Below are 15,599 nucleotides of genomic sequence, written 5' to 3'. Positions count from 1 at the left end.
AGTCGGGGAAGCTCACGCGAAGCTTTGGACGAGCTCAACAAAACTCAAGCACAGCAGCACTTAGCAACAGGAAAGAGGAAGAAGTGTTGTGCCACAGAAGATGCCCTCGATCCTTTTATACCTGCGAAGAGGACAGCGAAAACTAGCCGCTGCAATGCAGCGGCTAGAACTGATCGATGCGGACCGATCGGTGTCGCGATCGAGCTCGATCGGTGCGTGGACCGATCAGGCCCTTCGATCGGTCCCTGCATCGATCAGCGGTACGTAACCTTCGCGTACTCGATCGATGCGTGGACCGATCGAGCTCTATTGATCGGTCCCGCACCGATCCCGCCTCCCGCTCTCTCACGAGAATCGCACTTTCGTCTCTTGATCGGTCGTGAGACCGATCGAGCATACACCGATTGGTCGAGGACCGATCGGAGCTTCTTTCTCCGCTTCGATCGTTGCCTCTCGATCGATTCGACGATCGGTCACCGGACCGATCGAGGATCTCAGACCCGGATCGGTCACCGGACCGATCCAAACTTCTCAACCCTAAACCTAAGGCTTCCACACCAACATCCGGTCAACCTTGACCTGTTGGTATATCATACCTAGCATCCGGTCACTCCCTTGACCTGCTAGCACTCCCCGCTAAGTGTCCGGTCAATCCCTTTGACCCACCCAGACGTCCGATCATCCCTGATCCATCTGGATTTTCCTCTTCGTGCCAAGTATCCGATCACTCTCTTGACCTACTTGGACTTTCCAACACCAGAAGTCCGATCATCCCTGATCCATCTGGATTTTCCCTTCGTGCCAAGTATCCGATCACTCTCTTGACCTACTTGGACTTTCCAACACCAGAAGTCCGATCATCCCTGATCCATCTGGATTTTCCCTTGCCTGGCTTCACTCACCAGGACTTTCCAACTGCCTAACATCCCAGTTAGGACTTTCCCAGTGCCAAGTCTCCATACTCCCTTGATCCATCTGGATTTTCCCTTGCCCGGCTTAACTCACCAGGACTTCCAAACTGCCTAACATCCCAGTTAGGACTTTCCCTCGTGCCAAGCTCCCTGCTTGGACTTCTCCGTGCCAAGTCTCCATACTTGGACTTTCCCCGTGCCAAGTCTCCATACTTGGACTTTCCGCGTGCCAAGCTACCTGCTTGGACTTTTCCGTGCCAAGTCTCCATTCTTTGACTTGTCCCGAATCAGGTCAACCAGGTCAACCTTGACCTACGGTTGCACCAATAATCTCCCAAACATCTATTCTTGTCCCATATCAAGAATAGAACTCTCTCACAAGAGTCAAACATCAACATGCAACTCAACTAGGTCAATCTTGACCTCCCCTTAGGTCAACAATCTTCCCAAGTCAAACATCAAAATACAACTCGAGTCAAGTCAACTCGAGTCGGGTCAACCAGGTCAACCTTGACCTAAGGTTGCACCAACAATCTCCCCCTTTTTGATGTTTGACAAAACCATAATCAAGTTAGGTTAACCCGATAACCTAACTTAGGTTTTCCAACCATCTTCCAATGTCCAATGTTCTTTCCTTGAACATTCTCTGGACATTCTCCCCTTAGGTTAACCCGATAACCTAACTTGGGTTCTCCAATAATTCTCCCCCTTTTTGACATACATCAAAAAGAATTCCAATGTTCTTCCTTGAACATTCCTTGACATTCTTTCCCTAGCTTAGGTTAACCCGATAACCTAACTTGGGTTCTCCAATAATTCTCCAATGAACACTCTCCCCTTTTTGACACACATCAAAAAGAACAAGGAGGGTATCAAGGTCAAGAGTTTCTTCCTAATGAAAGTCTCATACCTTTCATTTGAAACTCTTAATTTCCCCCTTGATACTAAACCCAACAATCAACTTAGTGATAATCCCATATCACTAATCCTTAAGAGTCTTTTGGAGTAAAAAAAAACTCCCCCTAAAAGTCAACTCCCCCTCGACCATTGCACCAACAATGTCTTGGAGAGTTTCAAACCTTTAGAAATCCCCAAAACCCAACTTCCAGCTGAAATTTCAGACCAACAGCTGAAAAATCAGAAATTCGGCACGCCCTGATCGGTCCCCAGACCGATCAGAAGCCCCCTGGATCGGTCCCCAGACCGATCCATGCTTCACCGATCGCACTGGATCGTCACTGATCGGTCACCAGACCGATCAGAACTTCCCTGGATCGGTCCGGTGACCGATCCACACTCTGAAATCAGAGATTTCTGATTTCCCTTTCCCGGAAATTCAGAAACTCCTAATAAATTCCAGAAAATTCCAAAAATCGTAAAATTTTGAGGATACACTCCTCATACCATATACTATCACGGAAAAATAATTTTCTATGAAAATAGTTTCCATTTTTCAATCTTGATACAAAGTTCAAAAACTTTGAAATAGTTCAAGTTTAACTCAACTTTGTATCATAATGTTCAATGATGAATGCTATCAATAGGAAAGCTTCATCAATGTTTTTCAAATCAATTTTAAAATGCTTTTAAAATCATTTGAATTTAGGACCATAATCTTAGGGCTAGATGTACATGACTTGTACACAAGCTTTCCCTATGATCCTCCATTTCTTGAATTAGGCTCATCTAGGTACAAGAACTATGCACCTTGATCCTAACTCATGATCCTAATATCTCACACACATCTAAGGTGTATCAAACCACATTCAAGTCAATTTGATGTGAGATATGGGTTAAGGTCAACTTAGGCTAAGTTCTCATGCATTTTCTAAACATCAATTTGATCTCAATATCAAATTATATGTTTGTCCTTAAATCAATTTTATTGATTATAATGCAAGAGATGATGACATGGCATAAATGATATCATAAATGGAAACATGTGCCAATGTCATGATGTCATGGCATAAAGTTTGAAACTAAACTAACACATGACATATAATAACCTAAGCATTATCATGGCATTTCAAATGATCATAAATTAAATATGATGTCATGACATGGCATATGGCAAACAACCATGGTAAGTTAACACAAATAAAATACCTAGATTACCTATCTAAGTATCCTTAATCACTTAGCTAACTTAAATTCTAATCCTAGATTGCCCATATATCCCTAAGAGAAAACCAAAATCCCAATTATGGTATTTCTCTAGGTTTTCTTAAATTTTGCCAAATAAGTTTAAAATCGATATTTTTCAAATATGGCACAATTTACTCTTCAAGGAGTAAATGATAATTCCATTTCATTTTCAAAAGTTCTCAAAACCTTGAAAATGCTCCTTGAGTGTCAATTTCCTCAAAGTTGGGTTAACTACCCTTCTAATTGGAGTTGACACTCTCTAACCCATCTATGGGATAGAGAAGATGCTCCTAGGAACCCAATACCTATTTGAGCTCATTGGGTTCACTAAAAATTCACTAGGGACAACTTCCCTAGCAACTCTCCTAATGACCCTCTTAGGCTTTAAAGCCTTGGCCATTTGGGACTCATCAAGATCAACTCTAGGGGTGACTCCCCTTGTGACCTTGGCAATGGTCTTCCTAGCCCTAGGTTTTGTTCCATAATCGAATGGAACATTATGATAAGTGGGCTTGACCATTTGGGACTTAGGTTTGTGACCCAAACCTTTCTTGTCCTTGGACTTGGGTTTTTGACTCTCAAACCCTAGAGATGACTTCTTCAAGTTTTTAAGAGCCTTTTCCAAAGTATCAAGTCTTGACCTCAAGACTTGATTCTCCTTCTCTAATACCTCAATTTTTGATTTGTCATTCTTCTTTGAGGCATTCCTAGGCATGTGTCTAGTTGATTTGGGGTTTCTACCTAGGTTTTCCTTAACCTTAGAAGTGTTAATCCTAGGGTTAGCATTCCTAGTAGTATCCCTATCTAGGTTGACAAGTTTAGCACCTAAGCACATGTATTGATTTCTAGTGTTAACATGCTTATCATTATTGACTAATGCAATAAAATTACTAGCATGTATCCTACTAGACTTGCACGAATGAGCCTTAAAAGATACCTTAGGGTTTGCCTTAGCTCCCCCTATCGATGTGCCCGGTCTCTTGCCCTTGTGAGGTTGCCTCCCCCTCGGACAATGGCTCCTATAGTGTCCCCGTTGCTTGCATTGAAAGCACACCATGTGCTTCTTGCCTTTGCGTGTTGGGACTCCGGCTTCCTTGACCTTTGGTGCCGGTGGAGTCTTCCTAACTCTCTTTGGACATTTGCTCTTGTAATGTCCACACTCCCTACACTCAAAGCATATTATATGTAACTTATTTGAAATTGAGATGCTTGAGTTACCTAGGTTTGGGGATGGGTGTGAGCTTTCTTCTTCAACCCTTCCGGAGGTGGAAACTTCTTCTTCTTGCTCCGAACTTGAACAAGAGGAACTCTCCTCCTCTTCTTCCTTGGATATTGAGTATCCCTCAACTTCCAATTCGCTCCCTCCATGATGTGAGCTACTTGGCTCACTAGGCTCCTCTTCATGGCTTGAGGTGGAGCTCTCCTCATGGTACTTGGCCAAGTTGTTCCACAACTCCTTGGCATTGTTGTATCCTATCTTACACAAAATGTTAGTAGGCAATGAAAATTCAATTATTCTCGTTACCTCTTCGTTGATTTCGGATTTGTGAATTTGTTCTCTTGTCCACTCCTTCTTCTCAAGTGGTTTTCCTTCTTCATCCACCGGAGGAGTAAAACCTTCTTGTACACAAAACCAATTCATTATGTTAGTCATAAGAAAATACTTCATCCTTACCTTCCAATACGCGAAGTCGCCGCATTCGTAGAAAGGTGGAATGGTGACATCTTCTCCATAGAGATCCATTCTCTAGCTTTGCTCCCACGGGTGTTGATCCGATGAAGAGCGGCCTCGCTCTGATACCACTTGTTAGGATCCTTCGTACGGCTAGAGAGGGGGTGTGAATAGCCGACCCCAATCTTTCGCGTTTCTTCCTACGATTAGGTTAGTGCAGCGGAAAATACAAAGAAACGAAAGAGAAGAAAAACAAACCTTAACACAAGGATGTAACGAGGTTCGGAGATTAGGGCTCCTACTCCTTGGCGTGTCCGTAAGGTGGACGAGTCCAGTCAATCCGTCGGTGGATGAGTCCCCGGAGAACCGGCTAATACACTATACTCCTTGTGGGTGGAGAAACCTCGCCACAAATATTTGCAACAGCAAACAAAGAGTACAAGAACAAAGAGTAAGCAAGAAATACAATAAGAATACACAAGCACTCTACCAATCTTGCTTTCTCGTCGACTGGAGTCCGGATGAAGCAGCAGCTTCAAAAACTCTAACAGCAGCAGCTGTTCCAGTCGGGGAAGCTCACGCGAAGCTTTGGACGAGCTCAACAAAACTCAAGCACAGCAGCACTTAGCAGCAGGAAGGAGGAAGAAGTGTTATCCCACAGAAGATGCCCTCGATCCTTTTATACCTGTGAAGAAGACAACGAGAAAACTAGCCGTTGCAATGCAACGGCTAGAACCCTGATCGGTCTGCAGACCGATCAGGTGTCGCGATCGGAGCTCTGATCGGTCTGTGGACCGATCAGGCCCTTCGCTGATCGGTCCCCAGACCGATCAGCCAGTGCACAGAACCTTCTGTGCGTACTCTGATCGGTCTGTGGACCGATCAGGCTCTGTCCTGATCGGTCCCCAGACCGATCCCAGCTCTCCCAGCTCTCTCACAGACAGAGAATCGCACTCGTCTCTTGATCGGTCGTGGAGACCGATCAGGCATACACCTGATCGGTCCAGGGACCGATCAGGAGCTTCTTTTCTCCGCTTCTGATCGTTGCCCGTCTCTGATCTGATTCTGATCGGTCACCAGACCGATCAGGGCAAACGCAGTATCACTGGATCGGTCACCAGACCGATCCAAACTTCTCAGCCCTAAACCTAAGGCTTCCACACCAACATCCGGTCAACCTTGACCTGTTGGTATATCATACCTAGCATCCGGTCACTCCCTTGACCTGCTAGCACTCCCCGCTAAGTGTCCGGTCAATCCCTTTGACCCACCCAGACGTCCGATCATCCCTGATCCATCTGGATTTTCCTCTTCGTGCCAAGTATCCGATCACTCTCTTGACCTACTTGGACTTTCCAACACCAGAAGTCCGATCATCCCTGATCCATCTGGATTTTCCCTTCGTGCCAAGTATCCGATCACTCTCTTGACCTACTTGGACTTTCCAACACCAGAAGTCCGATCATCCCTGATCCATCTGGATTTTCCCTTGCCTGGTTTCACTCACCAGGACTTTCCAACTGCCTAACATCCCAGTTAGGACTTTCCCACTGCCTGGCTTCACTCACCAGGACTTTCCATACTGCCTAACATCCCAGTTAGGACTTTCCCACTGCCTGGCTTCACTCACCAGGACTTTCCATACTGCCTAACATCCCAGTTAGGACTTTCCCACTGCCTGGCTTCACTCACCAGGACTTTCCAAACTGCCTAACATCCCAGTTAGGACTTTCCCTCGTGCCAAGCTCCCTGCTTGGACTTTTCCAGTGCCAAGTCTCCATACTTGGACTTTTCCCGTGCCAAGTCTCCATACTTGGACTTTTCTAGTGCCAAGCTCCCTGCTTGGACTTTTCCGTTGCCAAGTCTCCATACTTGGACTTTTTCCCGAATCAGGTCAACCAGGTCAACCTTGACCTACGGTTGCACCAATAATCTCCCAAACATCTATTCTTGTCCCATATCAAGAATAGAACTCTCTCACAAGAGTCAAACATCAACATGCAACTCAACTAGGTCAATCTTGACCTCCCCTTAGGTCAACAATCTTCCCAAGTCAAACATCAAAATACAACTCGAGTCAAGTCAACTCGAGTCGGGTCAACCAGGTCAACCTTGACCTAAGGTTGCACCAACAGTTCATTAACTAGACTAGCATATAGTCAACTAATAAAACATATACTTTTGATGTTTTCTTATATACTTCTGCTGTCGCCTAGTTTTCTTTCCTGCCACTGCTAGCCAAAGGAGCATCTCCTTCGCAATCTGTAGAAGTCAACATCAACTCATCAACTACAGGACAAGTTGTTTTCTTTAGATGCCAATACTCAACAACGTCAAGGAAACTAAAAGTAAAGTTTAGACTAATGTCAAATTTATCACATCGTTGATCATATTGGAAATCAATACCCTAGAAGATTTGATTGGTCTTAGACTCGGGAGAAATGTCAAATTTGTCTCAGAAATGGATATTTTGCTATTCAATGTCCTAAATAATTTGGCTCAAACATTGGTTGTCCTATAATTTCAAGACAACCAACTGCTTCACAAATCTATATCCTAAAGTCCTCTTGTTAGTGCCTACTCGGGGTAAAACTCCAGAGTTTCATTTACTAATTGGTATATTGACATTGGAGCAATTCATCATGTCACATCAGATTATAATATCCTTACAGATATGGCTCGGATATGATTCAATTAGGCGATGGTTCATTTTTATAAATTGCTAATCTTGGAAACACATATACTCATTTATCCATACTTTTCACATGCGCAATGTCTTTCATATTCCATCTATCACGAAAAATTTACTCTCTACACGTCAGTTTTTTCTTGATAATAATATCATTTTTTGAGTCTCATTATAATCATTATCTTATAAAAGATAAAGGAACAAATACTATTATGTTTGATGGGAGAATCAAAAATGACATTTACTATTTTCAAAGTCCTTCAATCAAACCTTTTGTTGGTGAACGCGCAAATAAACTAACTTGGTATGCTTGACTTGGTCATCCTTCTCTTCTCATTATTCAGTCAATCATCAATAGGTATGATTTACCTACTTCATTTACCTAATCTCTATCTCATTCATGCAGGGCATGTATGGAATCTAAAAATCATAAGCTACCTTTTTCTTCATCTGATCATGTCTCTAATTTTCTGATTGAAATAATTAATTCAGATGTTTGGGGCCCTGCACCTATTTTGTCTAACCAAGATTTCTAATATTATGGTATTTTCTAGTAAATATACTTGGCTCTATCCTATAAGAAGGAAATTTGATTCATTAGATATATTCTGTAATTTTCAAAGTCAAGTTGAATGATATTTTAATCGTAAAATACTCTCTTTTCATTCTGATTGGGGAGGTGAATATCAAACTCTCTATTGTCATATATTCTCTTGTGGAATTGTTCATTGAGTTTCTTGTCCTCACACTCCAGAATAAAATGACTCTATTGAGATAAAACATAGACATTTAGTTGAAACTGCCTTAGCTCTTCTTCATCATGCTTTAGTTCTGCGTAAATTTTGGGATGAAACTGTTAGCACTACTGTATATCTCATAAATCGACTTCCTACTCGATTGCTCAATCATAAGTCTTCTTTTAAAAAAATTTATAATCAAACTCTTGACTACACTTTCCTTCAAATTTTTGGTTGTGCATGTTATTTATGGTTACACTCCTACTCTAAACACAAACTTGACTCTGTTCACTACAATATATTTTCCTTTGTTATAACAATTTGTATCATGGTTATCGTTATGTGCATATACCAACAGGACGAATTTATAATTCATGATATATTACTTTTGATGAGTCTTTATTCCCCTTTTCAGTAGCTTCTTCGATCTCTCCTTCAGATACATATGGAACCTTCTTGATGCCACCTAACATTGTCAAAAGTGATTTCATTCTAAGTCCTACTCCGGAGCCATCTAATAACTCTCATATACCATCAGAATCACCTTAAGCTGTTGATCCAATCTATGAAACTTCACCAATCGAAGATAATACAAGTCTATCATCAAAATCACCATGTTAGTCTACTTCCTCTTCGCCATCAACAAGTGATTTAAATGATAATCCTCCTCGTCGAATACTTCCCTTGAGTGACATATATGCACGATGCCCACCAATAACAACTTGACATCCCCTTCCACAAGCTCTAGTGGTCTCTTTAAAATCTATTAAGCCAACTTGTTTTACACAAGTGAGAAAGGATCCAAATTGGCGTAGTGTAATGACTACAGAATTTGATGCACTTCTTCGTAATGGAACATGATGTCTAATTCTGTGCACTCCCTCCATAAATGTTGTGGATTCTAAATGGGTATTCCGTCTTAAGCATCGAGCTGATGGTTCTCTTGAATGACACAAAACTCGACTTGTAGCCAAAAGATTTAGTCAACAATCAGATATTGACTTCAATGGCACTTTTAGCCCAATCATCAAAATTACATCTGTCAAACTATTATTATCGCTAGCTGTTAGTTCTAATTGGCCTGAACTATAATTAGACATTTCAAATGCATTTCTCCATGGTCATCTTGAGAAAACTATATTTATGGAGCAACCACCTGAGTTCATTCATTCACAATTTTCGTCTAATGTTTACTAGCTTAAGAAATCTTTATATGGTCTTTAACAAGCTCCTCGTGCATAGTTTCATTGACTATCTAATTGGTATAAGCTCAATGATTTTCTAGATCAAACACTGACTCGTCTCTATTCCACAAATATAATAATGGGTCTATGTTATTTTTTCTTATTTATGTGGATGACAACTTGATAACTGGCAATGATTACAAGGCTATCACAATTTTATTAAGTCTTCTCAATCAAGAATTTCCTACTCAAAATTTGGGTATTTGCTCATTTTTTTCTTAGTATTAAACTTATTCCATATGAGAAAGACTATCTTCGCTCTCAGAGCAAATACATTACCGGACTTCTCCAAAGAGTCAAAATAGATGAAACACGTACAGTCTCTACACCAATTGCTATAAACAACTTTACAACTTTATCCTCTCCTGCTCTCTCTAATCCATAGATTTATCGAAGCCTTATTGAAGCCTTACAAAATGTCACTATTACACACCCTGATATTACATTTGCAGTAAATCGTTCTTGTCAATTCATATATACTCCAACTGAATAAAATTGGGATAATATAAAAAGAATACTTTGCTATCTCAAATGTACTATTCTACATGTTCTTCTTTTATATCATCAATCGTCCCGAGATTTACATGTCTATAGTGATGCGGATTAAGCAAATTCTCCTAAGATAGACGTTCTACTAGTGGACATGCAGTATTTCTTGAAAGGAACCTTATCTCATGGAATTCGAAAAAACAACCTACGGTATCTCGTTCAAGCACTGAGACGGAATATAAATCTATAGCAAGAAATAATTTGGCTTCAATCACTTCTCTCTAAACTTCATCTTGCATCAAATATTGCACCAAGAATTTGGTGTAATAATATTGAAGCAACATATCTCACATTAAATCCAATCTTTCATGCTCGTACAAAACATGTGGAAATTAATTTTTATTTTGTTCAAGAGTGTGTGATGACTTAATATTTATCGGTTTCTTATATTTCTAATGAGGATCAAATTACTGATATCTTCAATAAGTCATTATCCAAACAACGTTTCAACAAGGTAATAAGCAAACTCAATGTCAAAAATCTCTCGTTAAATTTATCAGAGGTAAAAGAGAATTATTCAACAAACCAAATCAAGATTAGGATAAATCAATTAACTAGTTTTCTTTTATTATTTAATCAATTGGTCAAGTATGTAATATCTTTCTATATATATTGTATAAGACAAATTAATTAAGAAGTTTATTTTATTAGCTCTTCCCTCGTTTAGTTATTCTAATACCTACAACACAACAAGGTACGTTTTATGTTCATTATAGTCTGATGATGAACGTTCCCTGCCTCATCCAGCTCGTGGCTGTCCACTTCTCCCTTTTGAGAATTGGGCAGCCTGAATGAAGACTCATTGGGTCTACTTTCCCGTTGAGGTGCTGCAATTAGAAAAAGTAATAGTTTTGTGCTACCCTCTTACTACTATTAGTTGTGCTACCCTCTTAGATGTAGTTTTTATATAATTATTTCTAATATTTGTTAACTTTCTTTATAGTTTTCGATTTGTCATTGGCATATTTCCAATTCTTCTTCTTTTGTCTTTCTCTACTGTCGAAAACTTACTTGAGTGCCAGAGTGGTTGTGTTGGGAAACACTCCAGCCGCTATTCTAACCCTCTCTTTCTTATTCTCTACCGTTAAAAGTTGGGCCAATCCCTTCGCTTGTCCCCTCTCTTCATTGGTGATTGGCGGCAAAGTCAACATCGATACTAGCTCTTCAATGGTTTGTTTGTCGACGGTACAGGATCAATTACATTAAGGTTCCTTTTACTTCATGTTAAGCTTAATACCGTATGTATGGCTTCTACTGTTATATATAGTTCATGATGACAACATTGTAAAGATGAATGCAACAGTAAGGTGTGATGTGTGCTAAGCTGTCTATAAAGGCCAATTGATGGTTCTAAAAATCTAAATCAGATGGATTCTAAGAATTGTATAAAAATTCACATATAAAGAAAATATAAGAACATATAAACATGGATCCTTGTTACATGCATGGGTCGTCTATTGTGAAAGTAAGTTAGACTTTCATGCCATATATAATCTACTTGTTGCATTGAATTTTGGCTTCTCTTTACACTTTAATCTGTGATGATTTCATATATCACGGTTTTCTTGGCTAATATTATTATTTTTCATCATATTTATTTGTCATGTTTCCTTGCATAATATTTTGGATTAACTTATTACTTGCCTTCGGTTTTCCATTGGCATATTTCCAATAATTAAGATGACATAGAAGTTGCATCAGGTAATTAAATTTTAAACGGTCGCTTAGTTACAGACCAAAAATAATTAGCAAGATTAATTCGAAGTTTTTATATAATCAGTATTGAAATTTTAAACTCTTTAGATCTGTCTTACTATCGTTTAAAGATTTTATTATATGTTTGTTTGTGCATGTTTCTTCTATCGTTAATTATTTGCCATGTATATGTATTGTGGATACATAAATTAAAGATGGTGTACTTTTGTCCCTTTGATATGAAGAGTATAATATACTTAATAATAGGGGTGTAAATGAGTCAAGTCGCTCGTGAGCTATTCGAATATAATATACTTAAGGAATTTGTTTAAAATTAACTACAAAATCAATAATGAAAATGAATAAACAAAAAAATTAAATACTACTAAAAAAAATAAAATCACATTTATGTTTTAAAAAACAAGAGCATAATTCTCATCTATGTCTATTGTTAGCTTATATGAAAGATAAATTAGTTAATTATATTTCATATGCTCTATCAAATTTAGATTAATTAATTATGGAAGATATTTCATACATCTAAATTGGAAATGTATGCGAAGATTCATTAGATGCATGAATTGTCATAATCTACTCGTTATCCCAGCCCACAGTATATATGACTCATTGAAATTACGAGTCCAAAATAATGACCCATGAGAAAGAATTAACAAATATATCTTTTATAGATGCCATCAAATATTATAAATATTACTAAATTATATTCCATGTAAAATTAATTATAATGTAAGTGTTGTTTTAGATTAAAAAAAAGAAGAAAATAACTGGAACTACTGTGACGTTTAACTAGTTGATAGGTTCATATTGTGACAAAAGGTGAATACGTTTGCCTCCAGTACTCCGTCAATTTATCCCAAGATCAACACGAAGAAGGTAAATCACGGGCGACTACTAGCCTTTGGAATACTGACTAGCATATAAGGGAGACATTTATCTCGACTTTGCCAAGATTCAAACCCCAGACCTCATGATGACAACATCTCATGTACTAGTCACTAGACCCATACGATGGGACAATTGATAGATTCATATAGATCCATCGAGTAGTTGTGAGATGTAGCAGATATTCCTAGCTAAACACACTTTAATTAGTTCGTTAAGGTTATAAGTTAATGGTTAACTACTAAAAATCTCATTGATCCCCTGCCTTTGTTGCATACCTATCTTGTTTGTTTCTTTACCTTGATATATTCAGAATTGTTTGCATTTATATTATGCTATTGCCTACACAGTTTGCTCACTGATTAGAGATATCGATGGCACGGAGGCGTTCAACTAGCTAGTAGAACACATAAACATGGGCAGTAATGATTGATGGAGGCATGCGGCTGCTAATCATGAGCCTGACTAACCAGATCCGACAACTTCTCTATGATTTAGTTATATTCTTGCAGCTCAGAGAAGAAAAAGTATTCGACGGTAGCTATTGATGTCAACATACAATAATGTATCTATATACGTAGCAATATTAGTGTGCTGTGCTTTTGGATCTAGTGTTCGGTCACATATTGCTTATTGAAGCGTTTATCTGTATAAATGACATAGAGCTCTATATATAATTAACTAACATTACGTTATGCGTCCATATATAAACTAGCCAAGTTTGATTGTTCTGGAATATTATCTGGGTTTTTCAAATAGAAATAATAATCATGCCTGGAATATTAATTGTCCAGATCTATATATGGTTAATTCCTACGAGAGATGTTGTAGGAGTTGACATCGTGCATGGCTGCATGCATGCTTGGCCTTTTATTAAAATTATCTTTTGGTCTGGGGCCATGCATGCTTGGTCGTCTTGTGATAGAGAAATCATGTACATGATCATAGCCGCAATGAGTAAAGCAAACCTAGCTAGGACCATTACTGTCCTCAAGAATGCTTTGCTTTCTTTTGGATCTTCCAAGGGCTCTCCGGCCATGATTGCATGCCAAAACCTCTCAGAAGGGCAGTTAAACAAGTTAAAGTTCAAAATAGATATATGCAATTTGGAGGATGCATGCCTTTAAATATACTGATGAAAATTTGTGCTCCTCCGCGTACAAATTTATACGTATAAATTGGATGATTCTCTTGCCATCTTATGATTTAAGAACAATATGCATGGAGACGAAAAAAGCATTGTTGATTCTTATTCTATTTTGATGTTTTTTACTTAAGAGAAATTAAAGATTTCTTTTTTTTTTGCCTTTTGAAACAGGTGTGAGACAAGAGGGCTCGCCAATGATTACTTGAAGTACTTCATGAGACTTTATAATTAAAGTACTTCATTTAAGCTATTGTATGGATCTCTCTCTACTAATATATAGTTAAATGAAGAGATCTGGACCTGCTGACTTGAAGTACTTCATTTAAGCCATTTCAATTTTTTTTTTTAAAAAAAAATTACTTAGTTTTCGAATTATCAATAAGCCATATCTAAGCTTTTAGTTGCTTAGAGGTCAAAACTCTTAACTTTTGTTTGCTCTTCCAATTATCACAAACTTAAAAACTCTGATCATGAGTGACATTGGGAGTTTGAACCAGTCCTCCATAACACACATCACACTCACTGATGTGCTTGTGAAGATGGTGCAATACTTATTTTATCACGCTTTATTTTGCAGGAATTGGAGACATTTTGTGTGTGGAAGCGAGCGCATGCACACACACACACACAAAACCGTGTTTATTCTCGATTACTCTGGCCTCTGTTACCAAATAACTCAACTAACATGACAAAAAATCTAATTCCACACATGTCATCAATTATAATTTTTTTTCTATATTATATTTTTATTATAGTTAAAATTTTCTAATATATTGAAAATAAAATGTTCATATTTTCCTTTGATATGAGTAGCATATCATTCATAAAGATTTTGTTCTGTTGTTATTTCAATTGATTTGCTCATAATCATCATTAGGGTTAGAAACACAAAGAGTCATTTAGGCAGGTATTAGATGGTTAGAAATAAAAAGTAAAATCAATATGGTAAAAGGTAATTCGCTCGTCCCAGTACCTCCACCAATCCATCTTTAGACCAATATGAAGAAGAGATAAATTATGAATAACTATTGGCCATTAGTGCAGTCGCTAAAAACAAGAAAAAAAACAAAAAGTAAAACCAAGCTATTTATAGTAATGGATTTATTTATTTCATTTATAAATTTCAAATATACATACACTCGAGCAAGTTTATTCGTACACACACATTCTTAAGGCTGGATTGATATATAAGGTACGGTATCCATCGTATTGATCCTTTAATGGCTCATGGTGAGTGTCCTTGTATGTGACAAAGTTGTATGCACCAGTACTGTCACCATTGATGTCATTTCTGTTAAGCATGATAGATCACCAACTACTCGTCCCTTCATTATCTCCAAGGTTGTTGGCTTCTATTAGCCTCCTTTTCTCCCATTGTCCTTTTCACCAAAATTGTTGGAGGTATTGACAAACCTATTGGTATTAATGTATTCATTTTCGTTGTTAATTGTTTGAAGGGATCAGATAAATCATGAGATCAATTTATAGCCGGAGTGAGTTCTTCATTGATAAGTGTAGCTACACATATGAAAGAACATCAAAAGTGTATATATATAGTTTTATGGGAAAAGAAGATATAAGAAAATAGATGAAGAAAGAAGATTTTTTTAAAGTTGATTACGTTGTATTAATTCCTTAGTAGAGTTGAGATGTTTTCTCAAGGCATGACTCTATACATAAATAAGATAAACATCACAAATATTATGATGCCTTTAATTTTCATCATGTTCATAATGAAATGCGCATAACACAAGCCTTGCACAATGGCCCATGGCCAAAGCCATGTTAACAGGTATCCAAGTTGTAGCCTAGGGCCCAATTGGGATGACGCGTACATCGGCATCAGGGCTCGTAGCTCACCACCCGGGATCAGCTCAAGTAGATCACTCGGGTTGGCTCCGCTATTG

This window comes from Zingiber officinale, chromosome 3B, assembly GCF_018446385.1.
Source record: "Zingiber officinale cultivar Zhangliang chromosome 3B, Zo_v1.1, whole genome shotgun sequence".
Taxonomy (NCBI): Eukaryota; Viridiplantae; Streptophyta; class Magnoliopsida; order Zingiberales; family Zingiberaceae; genus Zingiber; species Zingiber officinale.
This window is presented reverse-complemented; position numbering follows the sequence as displayed.